This window comes from Oncorhynchus mykiss, chromosome 4 (assembly GCF_057628025.1).
Source record: "Oncorhynchus mykiss isolate SJ-2025 chromosome 4, ASM5762802v1, whole genome shotgun sequence".
Taxonomy (NCBI): Eukaryota; Metazoa; Chordata; class Actinopteri; order Salmoniformes; family Salmonidae; genus Oncorhynchus; species Oncorhynchus mykiss.
In genome coordinates this window covers 50,765,269-50,787,371 of record NC_143025.1, presented here as the reverse complement: position 1 = coordinate 50,787,371, position 22,103 = coordinate 50,765,269, and the positions used below count along the sequence as shown (strand labels likewise).

The 22,103-nt window shown below is 42.6% G+C and overlaps 1 long non-coding RNA gene across 1 annotated transcript in view; it reads left to right on the top strand.

Annotated features, from left to right (window-relative positions):
• The window catches only part of LOC149984048 (uncharacterized), a 61,419-nt gene extending 40,374 nt beyond the window's left edge, over window positions 1-21,045 (top strand). The window contains exon 2 of the long non-coding RNA XR_016495317.1: window positions 20,426-21,045. This is a non-coding gene — a long non-coding RNA (uncharacterized LOC149984048). The remainder of the gene's footprint in view (window positions 1-20,425) is intronic.
• Window positions 21,046-22,103: the final 1,058 nt, after the last annotated feature.

The window sequence follows — 22,103 nt, the reverse complement described above, 5'->3', positions numbered from 1 at the left end:
GCTGAATAATTTTGCACTCCCAATTTTTCAGTTTTTGATTTGTTAAAAAAGTTTGAAATATCCAATAAATGTCGTTCCACTTCATGATTGTGTCCCACTTGTTGTTGATTCTTCACAAAAAATACAGTTTTATATCTTTATGTTTGAAGCCTGAAATGTGGCAAAAGGTCGCAAAGTTCAAGGGGGCCGAATACTTTCGCAAGGCACTGTATATTTAAAAAAATATATGTACAACCTGCATGACATGAGCCGTCCTCGATCTCTCTCTCAGCTTGGACAGAAAGTTGAGCGTAAAATCAATCTGCCAAATAATAGTCAGTCCACCCTCAAAACACTAGCTTACCCTGAATTGTTTAATTATGCATTATAGTATATTATTTACTGTATAGCTACAGTATATACAGTATTTAGCTGCTTTTTAACTGCTATTCACAGTGGGGCAAAAAAGTATTTAGTCAACCACCAATTGTGCAAGTTCTCCCACTTAAAAAGATGAGAGAGGCCTGTAATTTTCATCATCGGTACACTTCAATTATGAAAGACAAAATGAAAAAAGAAAATCCAGAAAATCATATTGTAGGATTTTTAATGAATTTATTTGCAAATTATGGTGGAAAATAAGTATTTGGTCAATAACAAAAGTTTATCTCAATACTTTGTTATTTACCCTTTGTTGGCAATGACAGAGGTCAAATGTTTTCTGTAAGTCTTCACAAGGTTTTCACACACTGTTGCTGGTATTTTGGCCCATTCCTCCATGCAGATCTCCTCTAGAGCAGTGATGTTTTGGGGCTGTTGCTGGGCAACACGGACTTTCAACTCCCTCCAAAGATTTTCTATGGGGTTGAGATCTGGAGACTGGCTAGGCCACTCCAGGACCTTGAAATGCTTTTTACGAAGCCACTCCTTCGTTGCCCCGGCGGTGTGTTTGGGATCATTGTCATGCTGAAAGACCAAGCCACGTTTCATCTTCAATGCCCTTGCTGATGGAAGGACGTTTTTACTCAAAATCTCACGATACATGGCCCCATTCATTCATTCCTTTACACGGAACAGTCGTCCTGGTCCCTTTGCAGAAAAACAGCCCCAAAGCATGATGTTTCCACCCCCATGCTCCACAGTAGGTATGGTGTTCTTTGGATGCAACTCATCATTCTTTGTCCTCCAAACACGACGAGTTGAGTTTTTACCAAAAAGTTATATTTTGGAATCATCTGACCATATGACATTCTCCTAATCTTCTTCTGGATCGTCCAAATGCTCTCTAGCAAACTTCATGTACTGGACATGTACTGGTTTAAGCAGAGGGCACTGCAGGATTTGAGTCCCTGGCGGCGTAGTGTTACTGATGGTAGGCTTTGTTACTTTGGTCCCAGCTCTCTGCAGGTCATTCACTAGGTGTGGTTCTGGGATTTTTGCTCACCGTTCTTGTGATCATTTTGACCCCACGGGGTGAGATCTTTTGTGGAGCCCCAGATCGAGGGAGATTATCAGTGGTCTTGTATGTCTTCCATTTTCTAATAATTGCTCCCACAGTTGATTTCTTCAAACCAGCCTGGTGGGGCAAATAAAACCACTAGGGGGCAAAATATTGGCCACCAGTTGGAAATCCCTGCTTTAATGCATTCAACATTGGAGTTGTAAGCACAGAACAAAAGCAAAAGACTGCTATAAAATGTAAACTCGGCAAAAAAAGAAACGTCCTCTCACTGTCAACTGCGTTTATTTTCATTAAACTTAACATGTGTAAATATTTGTATGAACATAACAAGATTCAACAACTGAGACATAAACCCAACAAGTTCCACAGACATGTGACTAACAGAAATGGAAAAATGTGTCCCTGAACAAAGGGGGGAGGGGGGGGGGTCAAAATCAAAGTAACAGTCAGTATCTGGTGTGGCCACAAGCTGCATTAAGTACTGCAGTGCATCTCCTCCTCATGGACTGCACCAGATTTGCCAGTTCTTGTTGTGAGATTCTTCCCCACTCTTCCACCAAGGCTCCTGCAAGTTCCATGACATTTCTGGGGGGAATGGCCCTAGACGTCACCCTCCAATCCAACAGGTCCCAGACTTGCTCAATGAGATTGAGATCCGGGCTCTTTGCTGGCCATGGCAAAACACTGACATTCCTGTCTTGCAGGAAATCATGCACAGAACGAGCAGTAAGGCTTGTGGCATTGTCATGCTGGAGGTTCATGTCAGGATGAGCCTTCAGGAAGGGTACCACATGAGGGAAGAGGATGTCTTCCCTGTAACACACAGCGTTGAGATTGCCTGCAATGACAGCAAGCTCAGTCCGATGATGATGTGACACATCGCCCCAGACCATGACGAACCCTCCACCTCCAAACGATCCCGCTCCAGAGTACAGGCCTTGGTGTGACACTCATTCCTTCGACAATAAACGCGAATCTGACCATCTCCCCTGGTGAGACAGAACCGCGACTTGTCAGTGAAGAACACTTTTTGCCAGTCAGGTCTGGTAGCGACGGTGGGTTTGTGCCCATAGGCGACATTGTTGCCGGTGATGTCTGGTGAGGACCTGCCTTACAACAAGCCTACAAGCCCTCAGTCCAGCCTCTCTCAGCCTATTGTAGACAGTCTGAGCACTGATGGAGGGATTGTGCATTCCTGGTGTAACTCGGGCAGTTGTTGGCATCCTGTATCTGTCCCGCAGGTGTGATGTTCGGATGTACCGATCCTGTTCAGGTGTTGTTACAGGTGGTCTGCCACTGTGAGGACGATCAGCTGTCTGTCCTGCCTCCCTGTAGCGCTGTCTTAGGCATCTCACAGTATGGACATGGCAATTAATTGCCCTGGCCACATCTGCAGTCCTCATTCCTCCTTGCAGCATGCCTAAGGCACGTTCACGCAGATGAGCAGGGACAAAAATATGAAAAACATGGAACATGGATTGAATTACGCAACCTTTGGAACCAGTGGGAGATGCTTACTTGAAGGTAACAGCACTCAATGTTGCCCTTATTGGCCGGTTTTCACATCTCCCTATGTCCTCAGACAATGATGGACGTTGAATACTGACTTATATCACGGGTGAACTGCCTGACATGGAGTGCCTTCATTTTGAAATGGTAAAAACAGACATATATATGAAAATAATCTCAAATAAAAGGTGACATTCTGTACTGTTGCCTCATATGAAAAATGTCTTCTCAAATCCAAAATGCTGGAGTATAGAACCCCCCAAAATAAGAAAAGCTTCACCGTCCTAATACATATGGAGGGGAGTGTACATATAGGGAGCTTTGTACATACATATAAGATACAGTATGTTGGACTAATGATGACTGCTAATGATCCTGCATTTTCAGAAAAATATGACTGATGCGTTTATTTTGTACTTTGTGTTTTGTTCTTCCAGAACATGGACTACTTAAATCAGACTCAGAACCTGGCACTTCCTCACCTCTCTCAACCCTGAGCACTCCTAGCACTCCGAGCAACTTAAGGATGTTACCTGTATCCCCACTCCCCAGTAGACCCCAGGGGAAACAGAGGAGACCTTGGATAACCTGAAGACACAGATGGTGCAAGAGTAGCAGCAGCGTAAAATAGGGGTTGGGGGGCACACAATGTAAATAGTCCGGGTAACAATTTGGTTACCTGATCAGGAGTCTTATGGCTTGGGGGTAGTAGAGAGAACAGTCTATGACTCGGGTGGCTGGGGTCTTTGACAATTTTTAGGGCCTTCCTCTGACACCGCCTGGTGTAGAGGTCCTGGATGGCCGGCAGCTTTGCCCCAGTGATGTATTGGGCCGTACGCACTACCCTCTGAAGTGCCTTGCGGTCAGAGGCTGAGCAATTGCCGTACCAGGTAGTGATGCAACCGGTCAGGATGCTCTCGATGTTGCAGCTATAGAACCTTTTGAGGATCTCAGGACCCATGCCAAATTTTTTTAGTTTCCTGAGGGGGAATAGGCTTTGTCGTGCCCTCTTCACAACTGTCTTGGTGTGTTTGGACCAATCTAGTTTGTTGTTGATGTGAACACCAAGGAACTGGAAGCTCTCAACCTGCTCCCTGTCGATGAGAATGGGGACGTGCTCAGTGTTCCTTTTCCTGTAGTCCACAATCATCTCCTTAGTCTTGGTTACGTTGAGGGATAGGTTGTTATTCTGGCACCACCCGGCCATGTCTCTGACCTCCTCCCTGTAGGCTGTCTCATTGTTGTCGTTGATCAGGCCTACCACTGTTGTGTCGTCAGCAAACTTAAGGATGGTGTTGGAGTCGTGCCTGGCCATGCAGTCGTGGTGAGTACAGGAGGGGACTGAGAACGCACCCCTGGGGATCTCCAGTGTTGAGGATCAGCGTGGCAGATGTGTTGCTACCTACCCTCACCACCTGGGGGCGGCCTGTCAGGAAGTCCCGGATCCAGTTGCAGAGGGAGGTGTTTATAGTCCCAGGTTCCTTAGCTTGGTGATGAGCTTTTGTACTATGGTGTTGAACGCTGAGCTGTAGTCAATGAACAGCATTCTCACATAGGTGTTCCTTTTGTCCAGGTAGGAAAGGGCAGTGTGGAGTGCAATAGAGATTGCATCATCTGTGGATCTGTTTGGGCAGTATGCAAATTGGAGTGTGTCTAGGGTTTCTGGGAAAATGGTGTTGATGTGAGCCATTACCAGCCTTTCAAAACAATTCATGGCTACGGACGTGAGAGCTACGGGTCTGTAGTCATTTAGGCAGGTTGCCTTTGTGTTCTTGGGCACAGGGACTATGGTGGTCTGCTTGAAGCATGTTGGTTTTACAGACTCAATCAAGGACATGTTGAAAATGTCAGTGAAGACACCTGCCAGTTGGTCAGCACATGCACGGAGCACACGTCCTGATAATCCATCTGGCCCCGCACCCTTGTGTATGTTTAAAGGTCTTACTGACGTCGGCTACGGAGAGCGTGATCACACGGTCGTCCGGAACAGCTGATGCTCTCATGCATGCCTCAGTGTTGGTTTCCTCGAAGTGAGCATAGAAGTGATTTAGCTCATCTGGCAGGCTCGTGTCACTGGGCAGCTCGCGGCTGTGCTCCCCTTTGTTGAAGAAATCTTTGTCTAATCCGAGGTGAGTGATCACTGTCCTGATATCCAGATGCTCTTTTATTCCATAAGATACAGTTGCAGAAATATTATGTACAAAATCATTTGCAAATATCGCGAAAAGAAACACATAATAGCAAGATTGGTTAGGAGACCGTAAAACGACGGCCATCTCCTCCACCGCCATTTGGTCAACCAGGTAGGCTAGTTGAGAACAAGTTCACATTTACAACTTCGACCTGGCCAAGATATAGCAAAGCAGTTCGATACATACAACAACACAGAGTTACACATGGAATAAACAAACATACAGTCAACAATAAAGTAGAAAAAGTCTATATACAGTGTGTGCAAATTAGGTAAAATAAGGGAGGTAAGGCAATAAACAGGCCATGGTGGTGAAGTAATTACAATATACCAATTAAACACTGGAGTGATAGATGTGAAAGCAAGAAGCAAGATAAATAAATTAATACAGTATGGGGATGAGGTAGTTGGATGGGCTATTTACAGGTGCAGTGATCTGTGAGCAGCTCTGACAGCTGGTGCTTATAGCTAGTGAGGGAGATACAGTATGAGTCTCCAGCTTCAGTGATTTTTGAAGTTCGTTCCAGTCATTGGCAGCAGAGAACTGGAAGGGAATGAGGCCAAAGGAGGAATTGGCTTTGGGGGTGACCAGTGAGATATGCCTGCTGGAGCGTGTGCTACGAGTGGGTGCTGCTATGGTGACTAGTGAGCTGAGATAAGGCTGGGCTTTACCTAGCAAAGAGTTGTAGATAACCTGGAGCCAGTGGGTTTGGCAATGAGTACGAAGTGAGGGCCAGCCAACGAGAGTGTACAGGTCGCAGTGGTTGGTAGTGTGTGGGGCTTCGGTGATAAAACGTATGACACTGTGATAGACTGCATCCAATATGTTGAGTAGAGTGTTGGAGGCTATTTTGTAAATAACATCGCCGATGTCGAGGATCGGTAGGATGGTCAGTTTTACGAGTTTATGTTTGGCAGCGTGAGTGAAGGATGCTTTGTTGCGAATACTACAGCGGCGCAACCTGAATGGCAGCAGCATACCACCCTGCATTCCACTGCTGGCTTGCTTCTGAAACTAAGCAGGGTTGTTCTTGGTCAGTTCCTAGATGGGAGACCAAATGCTGCTGGAAGTGGTGTTGGAGGGCCAGTAGGAGGCACTCTTTCCTCTGGTCTAAAGAAATATCCCAATGCCCCTGGGCAGTGATTGGGGACACTGCCCTGTGTAGGGAGCAGTCTTTCGGATGGGACGTTAAACGGGTGTCCTGACTCTCTGAGGTCATTAAAGATCCCATTGCACTTACCGTAAGAGTAGGGGTGTTAACCCCGGTCTCCTGGCTAAATTCCCAATCTGTCCCTCAAACCATCACGGTCACCAAATAATCCCCAGTATACAATTTGCTCATTAATCCCCCTCCTCTCCCCTGTAACTATTCCCCAGCTCGTTGTTGCAAATGAGAATGTGTTCTCAGTCAACTTACCTGGTAAAATGAAGGATAAATAAATGGAAGCCCTCCAACCCCTATATCAGATGTCAAGGAAGGGTGGCCATTTATGTTCTCACAGAGGGGCCTGTACACCCACTTCGATTTCATAACCAACTTCCCCAAGTCAACAAAACCAACCGAGGGGTTGAAGAAGTCTTGTCTGCCTTTCCAGAAAACGAGGACAATAACCATGTGCATCATGTTTGTCATTCTGATAGTAAAACCAAACACACACACACACAACACGTATAGCATTCAGTTGTAATATATTTTATTGTATTATTTTCCAGCCTTCTGCCACAGCTGCCGATATCCAGAGATCTGTTGCCTTACCCAGCACCCCTCTGTTGGTGTGCTTTTATCAGTTGTTACAGTCCTTACATGGGAATATAAAGGAAGGCAGGTAGTGATGGGGCCACATACCAATTTTGTGAATGGGATGGCTGCACTCTTCGCAAGCTACTACAACTTCAATCTGTGGTATCTGGAGGAGGCCTAACTCATTTACATCTAGTTTACACAAGCAGCCCAATTCAAAATATATTTCCACTAATTGGTGGAAGTCAGATCAGATCCGCTCTTCTGTGAATTATTGGCCAAAAGATCAGAATTAGTCTGCCTGTGTAAACGCCTTATAGAGCTGTAGGCAGCACGCTGGGCCTCCTATTCACTCAATTGCAGAATTTGGGTTTTAGTACTGTGTAGTCAGAAGTATGCTGGATTTGTGCAGCAGTGTACCCTGGGTGGAGTGTGTTGATATATCATGTAGGATTTTGATTTAATTGGTTTTAGGAATTATGGTTGTAGCTCCACCTTGCTCTCTGATAGGCCAGACATACATGAATTGCACCTACCCAGGCCTCTTACACCTACTCAACCTCTACCTAGAGGTTGTTTCTGACACCGCCTCTGACGAAGGCACATGCACACAGCACACATAGTTTCTAGTATCAATGCCATAGAAAGGAGAATATTGCTTACAGCTATTCAATTTTTCTCACTCTCTCCCTCTGTCTCTCTCTCCCTCTTTCTCTGTTTTATTGCTTTTAGAGGCCTGATGAGCATCAAATCTCAGATGGGCTCCAAGGCAGCTTCTGGGTAGGTGGTGGGCAGAAAGTTTGAAAAAGTTGTGGAGAAAAAATATGCCACTAATACTCCACATGTCCTAACCCTTTTGAAGAAGACGATAGAATGTGAACCGATGGGAATGTAACACGGAACAGTTTAAGGAGCTGTCAGGAACAGTTTTCTGCACCTCAAATGTTTTACCACTACAGTTCCTGTTCCTGGTTTGATGATAGATGAGTTGCCGAGTTGTAATGTTTCAACCCCTTGATAGGTTGCATAGGCAGGGTTGTTCAAAAAATAATTTACTGGTAATCCTGTAAATTCACAACTTGTTTTGTTGATCTGCACATTTTTATTTATGTTGAGCCAGACCAGTGTTTTCTCAATCTTTCTTTGTATCACGGACGGGAAGCTAGTCTTTGCCCATCCAGGGACCGCTTATATTTAGCTAACCATTTCAGCGTCATCCCAGGGACAAATAGTGCATAGAGTAGAGATGAGTAGTGTGGTTATTAAGCTAATATTAGTGTACCCTTACAGGGGATGTCAATGAATGATATGTCAACATGTAGCCTGGGTCTCAATACTGCAGTGTTGAGAAGATTTCTCTGACTACAATTTGTTTACAGAATGTTTTGAAGTGTGTCAAAAATCTGCATTAGTACTTCAATGCACATACACTCACACACATTCTCAGGAATTACAGATCAAGTTAATACACCTTTGTTGCACGTTTATAATGGGTATTCTATTTCTTTTTCAGTTTAGCACTGTCTCAATCTGTTTTGAATGGACTTGTATGCCCTACTGGCATCATTGTTTACAGTCTGCTAAAGGTTTACTTCAGAGATCCATATGAAAAAAATATTTTTTTACATTATGGTAAATAAATGTGTTTGGTTAAGTTTGGCTTTAGGTTTATTTTCACAGAACAGAAGATTCAGTGGAGAAATACATATAGAAATCTAAATACTGCATGTGAATAAAAAACAGCAAAATAGTTTAGCATCTTCAATTCTCTTTTTGATTGCAGACCTTTTCTTTCTTTCCATTCATGTTAACTGTCTCAATGTAACACATGTAGCTTACTGTAGTTACTGTAATAATTCCATTGTAAAATTACAATATTCTATTGTCAACAGAGTAGCTGGAAAATATAACTAGTTGTTTTTACTGTAGTATTAATCCAGTGAAATGACAGTAATCTGTAACTATGGCATAAGGGGACGACAAGCAGATAAGAGGCAATCTGCAACTGAGTTGCAGTGAGTGTAGTAAATATAATACATTTCAAGTGTTAACTGTATTAATTATCCTGTGAATTTACAGTACTGAGTTGCAGTAAAAATACAGTAACTTTTCACTGTAATCAGAAAAAAGCAACAGTGTTATTTTAGAGCAGTTATGCAGATAACACAGTAAATTGTTGTATTATGAGTATGGTAAGAGTACTGTAGAAAATGTACAGTACATTTACTGCAACCAGTTCTCAGTAATTTCCTGTAAAATTACAGAAATTATTTTAGTGTTATCCCAGGTTTGGTCCAGGTCTTGTCTATGTCTATATCCTTTCATGGAGGAGGTCTCCTCCTCTCTTCCAACTTTGATATATTGTTCGCTGCCCAGAGGATGAATTTGAGTCTTGCCAGTAGCGATTTTAGCATGTAAATCTTGGTGGGGAAAACAATTGTATTTTTATTTTAGATTCACGCCAGCAAAGCCACTACACAACACAGCACAACACACCACTGAACAATACATAAATTGCACTATAACGGTGACAAACGGTGCACACAAAGTGTTAGGGCCTACAAAAGTCCCAACACCTTACCACTGCTGCTGCACCTGGCAGTAAAGACAGTTCACACAGCCTCATTTACTACTTAAAAAAAACTACTGATATGGCTGACTTGCAAATGTGGTTTCTACTGACAATTGAGATGCACAAGCTATGGCATAAGGGGACGACAAGCAGATAAGAGGCAATCTGTAATTTAAATTAAGCCATTAATGAGAGAGCTAGGATGCACGTAGTCAATATAATTTATATGTTCAGCACTTTTAAAAAATACAGCAACAGAATTCAGAACATGGGCCGTTCTTACAGTATTCTCCATGTCACACCCTGATCTGTTTCACCTTTCCTTGTGCTTGTCTCCACCTCCCTCCAGGTGTCGCCCATCGTCCTATTATCCCCTGTGTATTTATCCCTGGGTTCTCTGTCTGTTTGTTGCCAGTTTGTCTTGTTCGTTCAAGCTTAGCAGCGTTTTTCCTATCGTTTCCGAACCTCTCTTTGCTAGTCCTCCCGGGTTTTGACCTTTGCTTGTCCTGACCCTGTACCCGCCCGCCTGACCTCTCTGCCTGACCCTGAGCCTGCCTGCCGTCCTGTACCTTTGCCTTACCCTGGATTTTCAACCCCTGCCTGGCTTGACCTGTCTTTGCCTGCCCCTGTTGTTACAATTAGCAGTGTTACTTCGACAGTCTGCATCTGGGTCGTACCTTGATTGCTGATACCCTGTACACCAAGTATAAAAAAGGAGGCATATAAGCAGACAACAAAATCACTTGCAATATTCAATGATTACATTGCTCTAAAACAGGCTATAGGCTACATGTGCACCACCAAGTTAGAACAGTAGGCTAAATTATGAGGGGAAGGGACCAAATTATTAGGGTGAGGCACATGGGCTACTAACAGCTTTCGACACAGCATACACTTAGTTTTACTTTCTTAGCACATATACATAGCTCCATGGCATATTACATAATTTATGCAGCAGCATACAAGACATTTTTGTACTCGCCTTGGCTTGTGATGTGCTAACTTAATTAAACATGAAGGTGGCGCGGCTTCCATCGTGGGAAAATTTTGTCATCAAACGTTGTCATCAAAGTCTGGCATTCTCTGGATTTATGACAACTGGAAACTCGGAAAAAACAAGGTTGAATCATGATCTTCAGCTCAGAGCTCTAGATCTTCAGGTCAGAGCTCTAGAAAGAGGCCCGAGTTCCCGACTTGCAATTCTGAGTTGGATGACCGTTGAAAGCACATGTTCCTAGTCGGAGTTCATTTTTTTTCCCAGAGTTCCCAGTTGAGTTTTCCAAGTTCCCACTGAAGTCTGAGATTTCCCAGTTCTGAGTTTTCAGTTGGTTTTTAGTGCGGCATAAATCAGGCTCTTACAGACTCTCTACTCTTGGAATAAAGACCCCACATCCACTCCACTGAATAGCAGGCTAGTGATTGCTTTGCAATGCTTGCAGTCAGCCACTGATTCCTTCCAAACCACTCATTGTTGAAATTGCGATTTCAACTTGTTGTGTAATGTTTATGTCCAATGGCCGATGAGCACCGATACATTTTATCTATAATTTCTCTTCATTATTTCTCTTCATATGACAAGGAAAGGATGAAAGGATTTGCCAGTACATGGTCGACTTGAATCATGAAGATAACTGCTAGCTTGCGAGCTAAGATTTTGAAAGTATGATGTTGACATGATCAGTCCAATCAAAGGTACTGTAGCTATAATGTGATTTGATGTCAAAACAGGCTCTGCCCCACCTGCCCTGAATGACGGGTCACCACTGAGTCTTGTTGAGGTGCCCCGTAGAAAGAAACTAGTATCAATGCCATAGTGGGAGAGGGAATGAGTCGAGCATGCAGTCATTCTAGCACTCAGTCCTATTTACAGTACAATTGCCCATAACAATGTATGATTTTCTAAAATATCTGCATGATTATAAATCAGTGAGTATCCCCTACTCAATCAGTGTCTAAAAACAATTATGACATCTAATGAAGGCCTATGGGTTCGAAGCTATCCTTGCTTGTGGAACAGCTTGTCAGGACCAATCGAAATTGGTTTTCGGCTTTTCAAGGAAGAAGAATACAGACTTTGTTATAATCTCGGGGGGCTTGGCGCAATTTAAAACAGACTATATTGCTTTCCTCGTCAAGAACATCATTGGAGAGGGTTCAGTTAGGTTAATGGAATTTTGCTAACTCTGCCTTTAATAAATTCAAAGGCCTTAATTCACACTTCAGCGCACTCTTTAGAAGCAGATCCACATTATCTGATGGGACGTCACATCCTGATGTTTATCAATTAATTGGTCTCTGCTCCTCGGTGCCATTGTGGGCCTGTGTTTTTTTATTTATTATGAATGATGTTTGGCTCCAGGGCTCCGTACTGTAGATAGCAAGGTGGTCATTACTTACAGGCATTCATCTGGCTGCCTCCTGTGACATCACTGTGCTTACTACACGTCTCTGCCCATCTGAAGGGATGATGTTGTCATGTCACACTCCGCGGTGAAGTTTCCCCTATAGGTAAAGATCTAGGATCAGCTCTCCCTCCTCCAATCCTAATCATACTGGGGAAAATGCTAAACTGATCCAAGAGCAGCGTCTAGGGGAAACTTCACCCTACTCCAATTTGTCAGTCAGCAAATTACAAAGAAAGTAAAAAACATTATATATATATATAATATGTTTTACTTTCTTTGTACTATATATATATAACAAAAGTTTGGGTCCATGATTCATGAGCTGAAATAAAACATCCTGGAAATGTTCAATATGCACAAAAAGCGTACTTCTCTCAAACGTTTTTTCACAAATTTGTTTATATCCCTTTTAGTGAGCATTTCACCTTTACCAAGATAATCAATCCACATGACAGGTGTGGCACATCAAGAAGCAGATTAAGCATGATCATTACACAGGTACACCTTGTGCTGGGTACAATAAAAGACCATTCTAAAATGTGCAGTTTTGTCACACAACCCAATGCCACAGATGTGTCAAGTTTTCAATGAGTGTGCAGTTGCCATGTTGACTGCAGGAATGTCCACCAGAGCTGTTGCCATGGAATTTATTGTTAATTTCTATACCATAAGCCATTTTAGAAAATGTGTCAGTACATCCAACCGGCCTCACAACTGCAGACCACATGTAGTCATGGCAGCCCAGGACCTCCATATCCGGCTTCTTCACCTGTAGGATCGTCTGAGACCAGCCACCCGGATAAAACTGTGGGTTTGCACGAACAAAGAATTTTGGCACAAACTGTGAGAAACCATCTCAGGGAAGCTCATCTGCATGCTCGTCGTACTCACCAGGGTCTTGACCTGACTGCAGTTCGGCGTCGTAACCGACTTCAGTGGGCAAATGCTCACCTTCGATGGCCGCTGGCACGCTGGAGAAGTGCGCTCTTCACAGATGAATCCCGGTTTCAACTGTACCAGGCAGAAATGTGGGCAAGCGGTTTGCTGATGTCAACGTTGTGAACACAAACCATGGTGGTGGTGGGGTAATGGTATGGGCAGTCATAAGCTGCAGACAACGAACACAATTGCATTTTACTGATGGCAATTGGAATGCATAGAGATACCGTGATGAGATCCTGAGGCCCATTGTCGTGCCATTCATCCGCTGCCATCACCTCATGTTTCAGCATGATAATGCATAGCCCCATGTTACAAAGATACTGTATGTACAAAATTCCTGGCAGCTGAAAATGTTCCAATTCTTCCATGGCCTGAATACTTATCAGACATGTCACCCATTGAGTATGTTTGAGATGCTCTGGATTGATGTGTACGACAGCGTGTTCCAGTTCTTGGCAATATCCAGCAACTTCACACATCCATTGAAGAGGAATGGGACAACATTCCACAGGCCATAATCAACAGCCTGATCAACTCTATGCAAAGGATACAGTATGTGTCATGCTGCATGAGGCAAATGGTGGTCACACCAGACACTGACTGGTTTTCTGATCCACGCTCCTACTTTTTTTTTAAAGGTATTAGATTAATTTCTGTATTCCCAGTCATATGATTTCCATAGGTTAGTGCCTAATGAATTCATTTCAAATGACTGATTTCCTTATATGAACTGTAACTCAGTAAAATCTTTGAATTGTTGCATTTTGCGTTAAAATGTTTGTTCAGTGTAGTGTATAGAACATTCCATTTCAAGTAAAATCTCATTTATAAAAAAATCTCAAATGGATTAAAAGCTATTAGGTCATCGTCACAGCCATGTATATTCCTCCTCAAGCTGATACCACAACAGCTCTCAAGGAACTACACTGGACTTTGTGCAAACTGGAAACTGCATATCCTGAGGGCGCATTTATTGTGGCTGGGGACTTTAATAAAGCAAATCTGAAGAAAATGCTAGGTAAGTTTTATCAAATCAAATCAAATTGTATTGGTCACATACACATATTTAGCATATCAAGAGATTGCTTGCAGTACTCGCGCTTCAAAAAAACTCTCAACCATTGTTACTTCCCCTTCGCGGGATGGCTACAAGGCCCTCCCCCGCCCTCCCTTCAGCAAAGCAGAAACTCAAACAGGATGTACCCGTGCTAAAGTCTATTCAAAGCTAATCTGACCAATCACAATCAATGCTTCAAGATTATTTTGTTCATGCGGACTGGGATATGTTCTTGGTTGCCTCTGAGAATAACATTGACGTATCCACGGACACGGTGACTGAGTTCATCACGAAGTGTTTCCGTGATGTTGATCCCACTGTGACTATTAAAACCTATACAAACCAAGAACGGTGGATAGATGGCAGCATTCGCACAAAACTGAAAGTGCGAACCACCGCATTTAACAAAAGCAAGGTGACTGGGAATATTGTGACTGGGAATCAGTTATGCCCTCCGTAAGGCAATCAAACAGGCAAAACGTCAGTATAAAGACAAAGTGGAGTCGCAATCCAATGGCTTTGTCTATAGACTCTGATACAAATGTTGCGCAGCAAAAGGTCAAAAACATTGCAATAGTCAATTCCACTCTAACTGCAATTAGTCGATCTGTCTTCACCATGGACACAAATGACACATCAGACCATTATGAACAACCACTCCAATTTGTGAGGAATATGACCACAAAACACAACTTTAAAAGCCCGTACCTGGAAACAGTCCTGGGGGACTTAACCTGACAATTACACTCATCTCTCAAACTTTTTGATCTCAAAAGGGCTTTGAACCCAGCTAAATGTTGGTTAAAAACAGAACGATGAGACACTAAACATTGAGGGTTCACTCAGACTATCTTGCCTCACATTGAGACTCATGAAACTACACTTCCCAGACGTATTGCTTGTTTACCCTGTGTATGTCACCAGCCTCAAATCTGAATCCCTGCTTCTCGGAGCAGATTTGATGGATCATTTGATCCCACTAATGGATTGGAAAATCAACCAAGTATGGTCACAGGTAAGCATGCCGTCTCCAATGACCACACTGTCTTCTCCTAACGCTGACTGTGACAGTCATCCACAAGACCTTTCTACACCTCTTGGTGCAGAATCTGACTCAAGCAGATATTATGATATCTTGTCATATTCAATCAGTAAACCTGATTGACTACTCTTTTAATCATTTCGTGCCTGCAGTCTCTGTGATTGAGAAACTTCCCTCCTCCTTGGAGTCATGCGATACTGTAGCTGAGATTAACTTCTCTTGTCCTTTGGACACTTCCGCAAGCACTATCGCCGTCTCAGGAATAAAAGCATCAACAGGCGGAGTGGACTCGGCGTCAGTCCCACCACTGACCCATTGACTCCCACTGATGAAACACTGTGCGATATCACAGCAACGCTGAATAGCATAGCGCCACAGTCAAATAATATTACTAGAAAATATTCATATTCATGAAATCACAAGTGCAATATTGCAAAACACAGCTTCGCCTTTTGTTAATCCACCTGTCATCTCAGATTTTGAAATTATGCTTTACAGCGAAAGCAATACACGAGTTTGTGTAAGTTTATCGATCGCTCAACAAAACAATAAGTACACTTAGCATCACGAAAATCAGAAAAGCAATCAAATCATTCGTTTACCTTTGATGATCTTCGGATGTTTTCACTCACGAGACTCCCAGTTAGACAACAAATGTTCCTTTTGTTCCATAAAGATATTTTTTATATCCAAATACCGCCGTTAGTTTGGTGCGTTATGCCCAGGAATCCACCGGAAAGAGCGGTCATGACAAAGCAGACAAAAATTCCAAATTACATCCATAATGTCCACAGAAACATGTCAGACGTTTTTTATAATCAATCCTCAGGGTGTTTTTCAAATATATATTCGATAATATATCAACTGGGACAGTTGGCTTTTCACTAGGAGCCGCCTTTCTCTTTTGCGCACAACTCACTCTGAGAGCCCCCACCTATCCACTTACGCAATGTGGTCGTTCACGCTCATTCTTCAAAATAAAAGCCTGAAACTATGTCTGAAGACTGTTGACACCTTGAGGAAGCAATAGGAAAAGGAATCCAGTTGATATCCCTTTAAATGGAGCAAAGGGAGGCTATGGAACATGGAGTTTTCAAAATAAAATTTTGCTTGCAATATCAGCTCTGTTATACTCACAGACAATATTTTGACAGTTTTGGAAACTTTAGAGTGTTTTCTATCCAATACTAATAATACTATGCATATATTAGCAACTGAGAGGAGCTGGCCGTTTACAATGGCACCTTTTCATCCAAGCTACTCAATACTGCCCCTGCAGCCATATGAAGTTAATAAGCCTTTTGGTACCTCTTACCGTGCGGTATCAGAGAGAACACCCTATGACTAGGGTGGTTGGAGTCTTTGACCATTTTTTGGACTTTCCTCTGACACCGCCTGGTATAGAGGTCCTGGGTGGCAGGAAGCTTGGCCCCATTCAAATGCAAGATGAGGTTTGTGCTTAAGTTTAGCCAACATCTGTCATGTCAAAATGTTTTTTTTTCACCAATGATAGAGGCATGGGGCAGCCCAGGCTACTGCAATTGAAAGTAGTTTCACATAACACAGATACCACATGTCAAAATGCTCCACGAGAGTCCAAACATTTTCCACTGTGACCGTAAATGGTCCATACAATTCTGAGCAGGCACTCCATCAGACAGCACTGTCAATCTAGCACGCTCGTAAAGTATGGTGCACGAGATAAAGTTCAGGCATGTAATTACAAAGTCCAAGGTTACAAATTGTAACTTAAAGAATAGTCAATAACAACATGGTACCTGTTTGCATGTCACCTGTAAGGACTGGATGACATGGACAACAAGCATAAGACACAAAAGGTACGTTTTGTGGTTGAGACATATTCACTACCCTATAAGTATGATATATTTTTTCTGTTAAATAACAACGTTCCAAGTAAGTTCTATACGGGCCGCCCCCAGGTGGTAAGGATAGGTAACAACACATCCACCATGCTGATCCTCAACACAAGGGACCCTCAGGGTTGCGTGCTAAGTCGCCTCCTGTACTCCCTGTTCTCTCATGATTGCAACACCATCATTAAGTTTGCCGATGACATAACAGTGGTAGGCCTAATCACTGACAGTGACGAGACAGCCTATAGGGAGGAGGTCAGAGACCTGGCCATGTGGTGCCAGGACAACAACCTCTCCCTCAACGTGATCAAGACAAAGGAGATGATTGTGGACTATAGGAAAAAGAAGACTTAGCATGCCCCCATTCTCATCGACAGGGCTGTAGTGGAGCAGGTTGAGAGCATCAAGTTCCTTGGTGTCCACATCACCAACAAACTAACAAACTAACAAGCACACCAAGACAGTTGTGAATAGGGCACAACAAAATTATTCCCCCCCAGGAGACTGAAAATATTTGACATGGGTCCTCAGATCCTCAAAAGGTTCTACAGCTGCATGATCAAGAGCATCACTGCCTGGAATGGCAACTGCTCGGCCTCCTACCGCAAGGCACTACTTAGGGTAGTGTGTACAACCCAGTATATCACTGGGGCAAAGCTTCCTGTCATCCAGGACCTCTACACCAGGCAAGCGGTACGCAGCACCAAGTCTAGGTCCAAGAGGCTTCTAAACAGCTTCAACCCCCAAGCCATAAGACTCCTGAACATCTAATCAAATGGCTACCCAGACTATTTGCATTGCCCCCCTTTTACACCGCTGCTACTCTCTGTTGTTGTCATCAATGCATAGTCTCTTTAATAACTCTACTTACATGTACATATTACCTCAACTTACCGGTGGCCCGGTACCCCCCTCTGTACAGTCTCACTATTGTTATTTTACTACTGCTCTTTGCATGTTACTTTTATTTCACATCCTTACTCTTATTTTTTTAGTTGCATTGTTGGTTAGGGGCTCGTAAGTAAGCATTTCACTGTACACCTGTTGTATTTGGCACATGTGACTAATACAATTTGATATGATATATAAGTATATAGATGATGCTGTTAATAACAGTCGAAATAGCCTGGAATACTTATTACATAACTTGCTCATAAGTTCCAAATAATTATTTCTACATAACAACCAGGGAAATATATCACATTTACTATAATTTTGGCACACTATGTAGTTATTTGGCAACTATATACTAACTATGAAAGGGTTATCATATTTTTACCATCTTAGTTCCCTGTCATTTCTGGTTATTTCCCTGTCATTACCATGTTATTTCAGCATTGCAAACTAAACTACCACCCCCCATTCTCCACCCTTGATCAAAGAATCTGAAATTTTATATTTCTTGGTATTATTGTTCATATTTATCCGAGGACCTCACCTTTCAAGGTGGCATAGTATGGCTACATAGTGCCCAAAGCTACAGATAGTATGTGTTGTATTAGGGCATTTTGTTTCCTTGTTATACATTTATAAATCTACTGTATTTCCGTGCAATATCATGTCAACGCATGCACCATTTAATATAATTCATTACATTTCACTTTGTTTACCATAAACAGGGTCATTTGGAGAGTTAATCCATGAAACCATGGACAACATATGTTCTCATGTGTGCAGTGGTGTGTGTGTATCAGTGTGCTTGTATACATTTTTATTTTGTGTAAGAAGTTAAATACTTTTGTGTCAACATAGGAATATTTCACACATGGCTGCATGTGTATAATAATACAACAAACAGCCGATAGTGATTCCAGGAAATCAGTGGCTCACTGAACAGTTTGATAATCGTCAGAGTACCTGGAAAATGTTTATTTCTTATTTGTTACTTTATTATAGACTTATAATAATATATGCCATTTATTATAAACGTGTAATAATATATGCCATTTAGCAAACTCCTTTTATCCAAAACGACTTAGTCATGCATGCATTCTGCAGGGCTGCTAAAATCCTAACCAGATGGCTTTTCCTTCTCTCTGTTCCTCATGCATGACAAAAAAAAAGCCATTTGGCTGCAGAAAAGCACAAGATTATTGTAATTACATAGAAGAGCTCTTCCCTCCAAACTACATGCATTACATTTGTGACCCTCAAAATGAGAGCGCTCCCATCTAGTAGCAACTGATACTAACAGTCTAACCCTCTTAGTTCAATGAGATCATGCCTGCATATTAGCATGAAGTTTGCTTTTCATTTCACTTGATGGCACAATTTGTCCTGGAAAATAGGTGAAGGCACTGACAGATGTTTCTAATCGATTAAATTGACCTTTAATGGCTTAATCCTGAAATGCAGCTGGCGTGCCAAGACCTGTCTGTCTGTGTTGTGATGACGGTGAAACAGTAGTGATGAGGTCACTGTGTAGTATTAGCCTTGATTGAAAAATAAAGCTAAAAAAAGTGCATCATTAGCATAACTTAATTTTGGAGTCATGTGAACGTATACATGGCTTAAACTCTCTGCTTCTGACCCTCACCTACCCAAGTTTCAGTCTACCCAGGGGACCTAGGGGATTGTCCTTTTAGCCCAGCAATCTGACATCTTTGAGACCTCAAAAGCCAGGGCCACAAAGTTTAAAAAGTCAAGGTCCTGGGAAGTGGAGACGTGTGTCAAAGTCCTGGCAGCGACCATATCCATGGGTTCCACATGGAACGGGGTCCCCCAGCAGACAGAGGGAGGGGTCAGGGATGAGGCGTCTGGGATTAGTTTGGCAAAACTTATTTTGTTGTCTGTGTTTACACGCCTAACAGGCTGGGAGCCTGGTGACCTCTTACCCCGCCACGGGGGCCACCGAGACAGACCGTACAAATCTAACTTTTGAATTGAACTGATGGGGAAGTGTTTTTAAAACGCCTATTGACTGGGTAGATGGCTTATTCAACTACTGTAGGTACATGTGTAATGTTAAACCTGTCGTTGTTTCAGTGCTGGCAAGTCTATTGAAAACAGTAACAAAGGATCATGTAACATTCACAAATAATCGAGTTGTAAGTCTATATTGCTAAACTTTGCAGATACATGTTTAAACCACTCTTAAAAGGGTTCAGATTCAAATCTACTGTATATTGGAGGAGTATTTTTCACTCATTTGACTGGTAAGATGAAGAATACTTTAGGAGATTCACATGCATGCTTACTCATTTCCAAACTCCAAAATGCTTGCCTCATTTGTACCTCTAAGGTTGATTAAAATAACATTATTTCCAAACTATTCCATCTTGACTCCCATACTTTTCTCCTCAGATAAATACCTTGCCAATGGAAAGAGAGAGGAATGATAGAGAGAATGAGATAATGTAACCAAATACAGGCATAATGATAAGAGCATTGCTTAGTGAATTAGGAGTAAAGGAACAGGTTTACTGCTATAGCTATAGCCACTGATTAGTCACAGAGGATGGATATTCTTATCTACTCACCTATCAACCTCTCTTCCTTCCTCTTTTTTTCTCTCCCCCTCTTTCTCCCTCCCTTTTAAGCAGTAGACAGCTTGACTTTTTATTGCTTCCCATCTCTGTTTTTATTGATTCTGTCCCTTTTCTCTCCCATCTCTCCATACTTTCACAAGCAATCTCTCTCTCTCTCTACAGGGCTTGGGTTACAGGGTAACTGGAGCTGTGTTACTGTGCGGTGCTCTTGAACCCACCAGAGGACTCCAGCTACTTGTCATGGTTTCCATCAGGTCTGTGCAGAGCTGGCAAGAGGTGTGTGTGAGAAAGAGAGAGGGAGTGTATGTGTGCTAGTGTGCTAAGGGGACTGGGGGTGTAGGCCCACTCCGGATGGAAGTGATTCCCTTACTCTAAGACTTTATAATGCACTCTCCTCCCCTTACTGTGTTTCTCAGCCTCCTTAATATTGTTCCATCAAAGTTGTCCTCTCGATTGTTACTTGCTATTTGCTAATCATACTGAGTTATGTTTCATACAGATAGGCACCTACTATATATTATTGATTTCACATTTATTTTGTATATTTATCTTTTAATATATGAGATGTAATGGTCTCTGTAATATACGTCAGCATTACATGAAATTGTGCTGAAGGTCTGTGTTCAGGTATACCATTGTATGCAATTAATGCTAATGCTATTGTAAAATGAATCTCATTCCAGACTGCCCTCAAGCTTTTACTGTTTATATAATTCAATGGATGTTGATGCTTGTAAGTCACCTCCAATAAAAGTTGAGTCTGTAAAAAAACAATAACCAAATTAGCACTCCATCCATTCCATAAGGAGCAGGGAACTGTATGGTCTAAGGTGTGGGGCATTCTTCATGTGAGAAAGGAGCTACTTTCTCAGCCATTGTTTACTGAAGGATTTACCAGAGAGAAGGGGACGGAGGGGGTTTATCTGCTAATTTGCAGGCTGTGGCCTCTGGGGAGTACACCTGGCCCAAGATCCAAGCTTTAGCCCCATACGTATGCCTCTACTACTCCCTTTCTGTACCTTCACACTAATCAAAATTGACTGGGATACCAGGAGCACAACACCAAGCCACCATAAAACAACATCCACCCCTCCCGCCACCATCCTCCACTCTGAGTCACAAGACGTTGCTGAGGGCAGTGGCCAAGCGATTATCAATCAAGAATCCTCCACTTTGTTGAAAGCATTCCACATGGATGCTAGCCCATGTTGAATCCAATGCTTCCCACAGATGTGTCAAGTTGGCTGGAGGACCGTTTTAGAGACACACAGGAACTGTTGAGTGTGAAAAACTCAGCAGTGTGGCAGGTTTTGACACAAATCTGTGCGCCTGGCACCTACTACCATACCCCGTTCAACGGGCACTTAAATATTTTGTCTTGCCCATTCAACCTCTGAATGGCACACACACAATCCATGTCTCAATTGTCTCAAGGCTTAAAAATAATTATTTAACCTCTCTCCTCCCCTTCATCTAAACAGATTGAAGTAGATTTAACAGGTGATATCAATAAGGGATCATAGCTTTCACCTGGATTCACCTGGTCAGTCTATGTCATGGAAAGAGTAGGTGTTCTTAATGTTTTGTATACTCAGTGTATGGACACAGGAGGAGTGACCTTCCATTGTGTTGAGCAAACCTGCCCCTCCGGAGGACAGAAGGGGAAAATCCTCCAAGCGCCGATATATCATTGAGCAGCTTTGATGCCTGTTCCTTTATGTTACAGTGGCAATCTGTGAAGTCAGGAGATCAAAACAACAATAACTGGTGATCTTACAGTTCTCTATAGACCAGTGAAAAGTTGAGAATTCAGTGTCAGCTAAGTTCCCTGATGCATTGT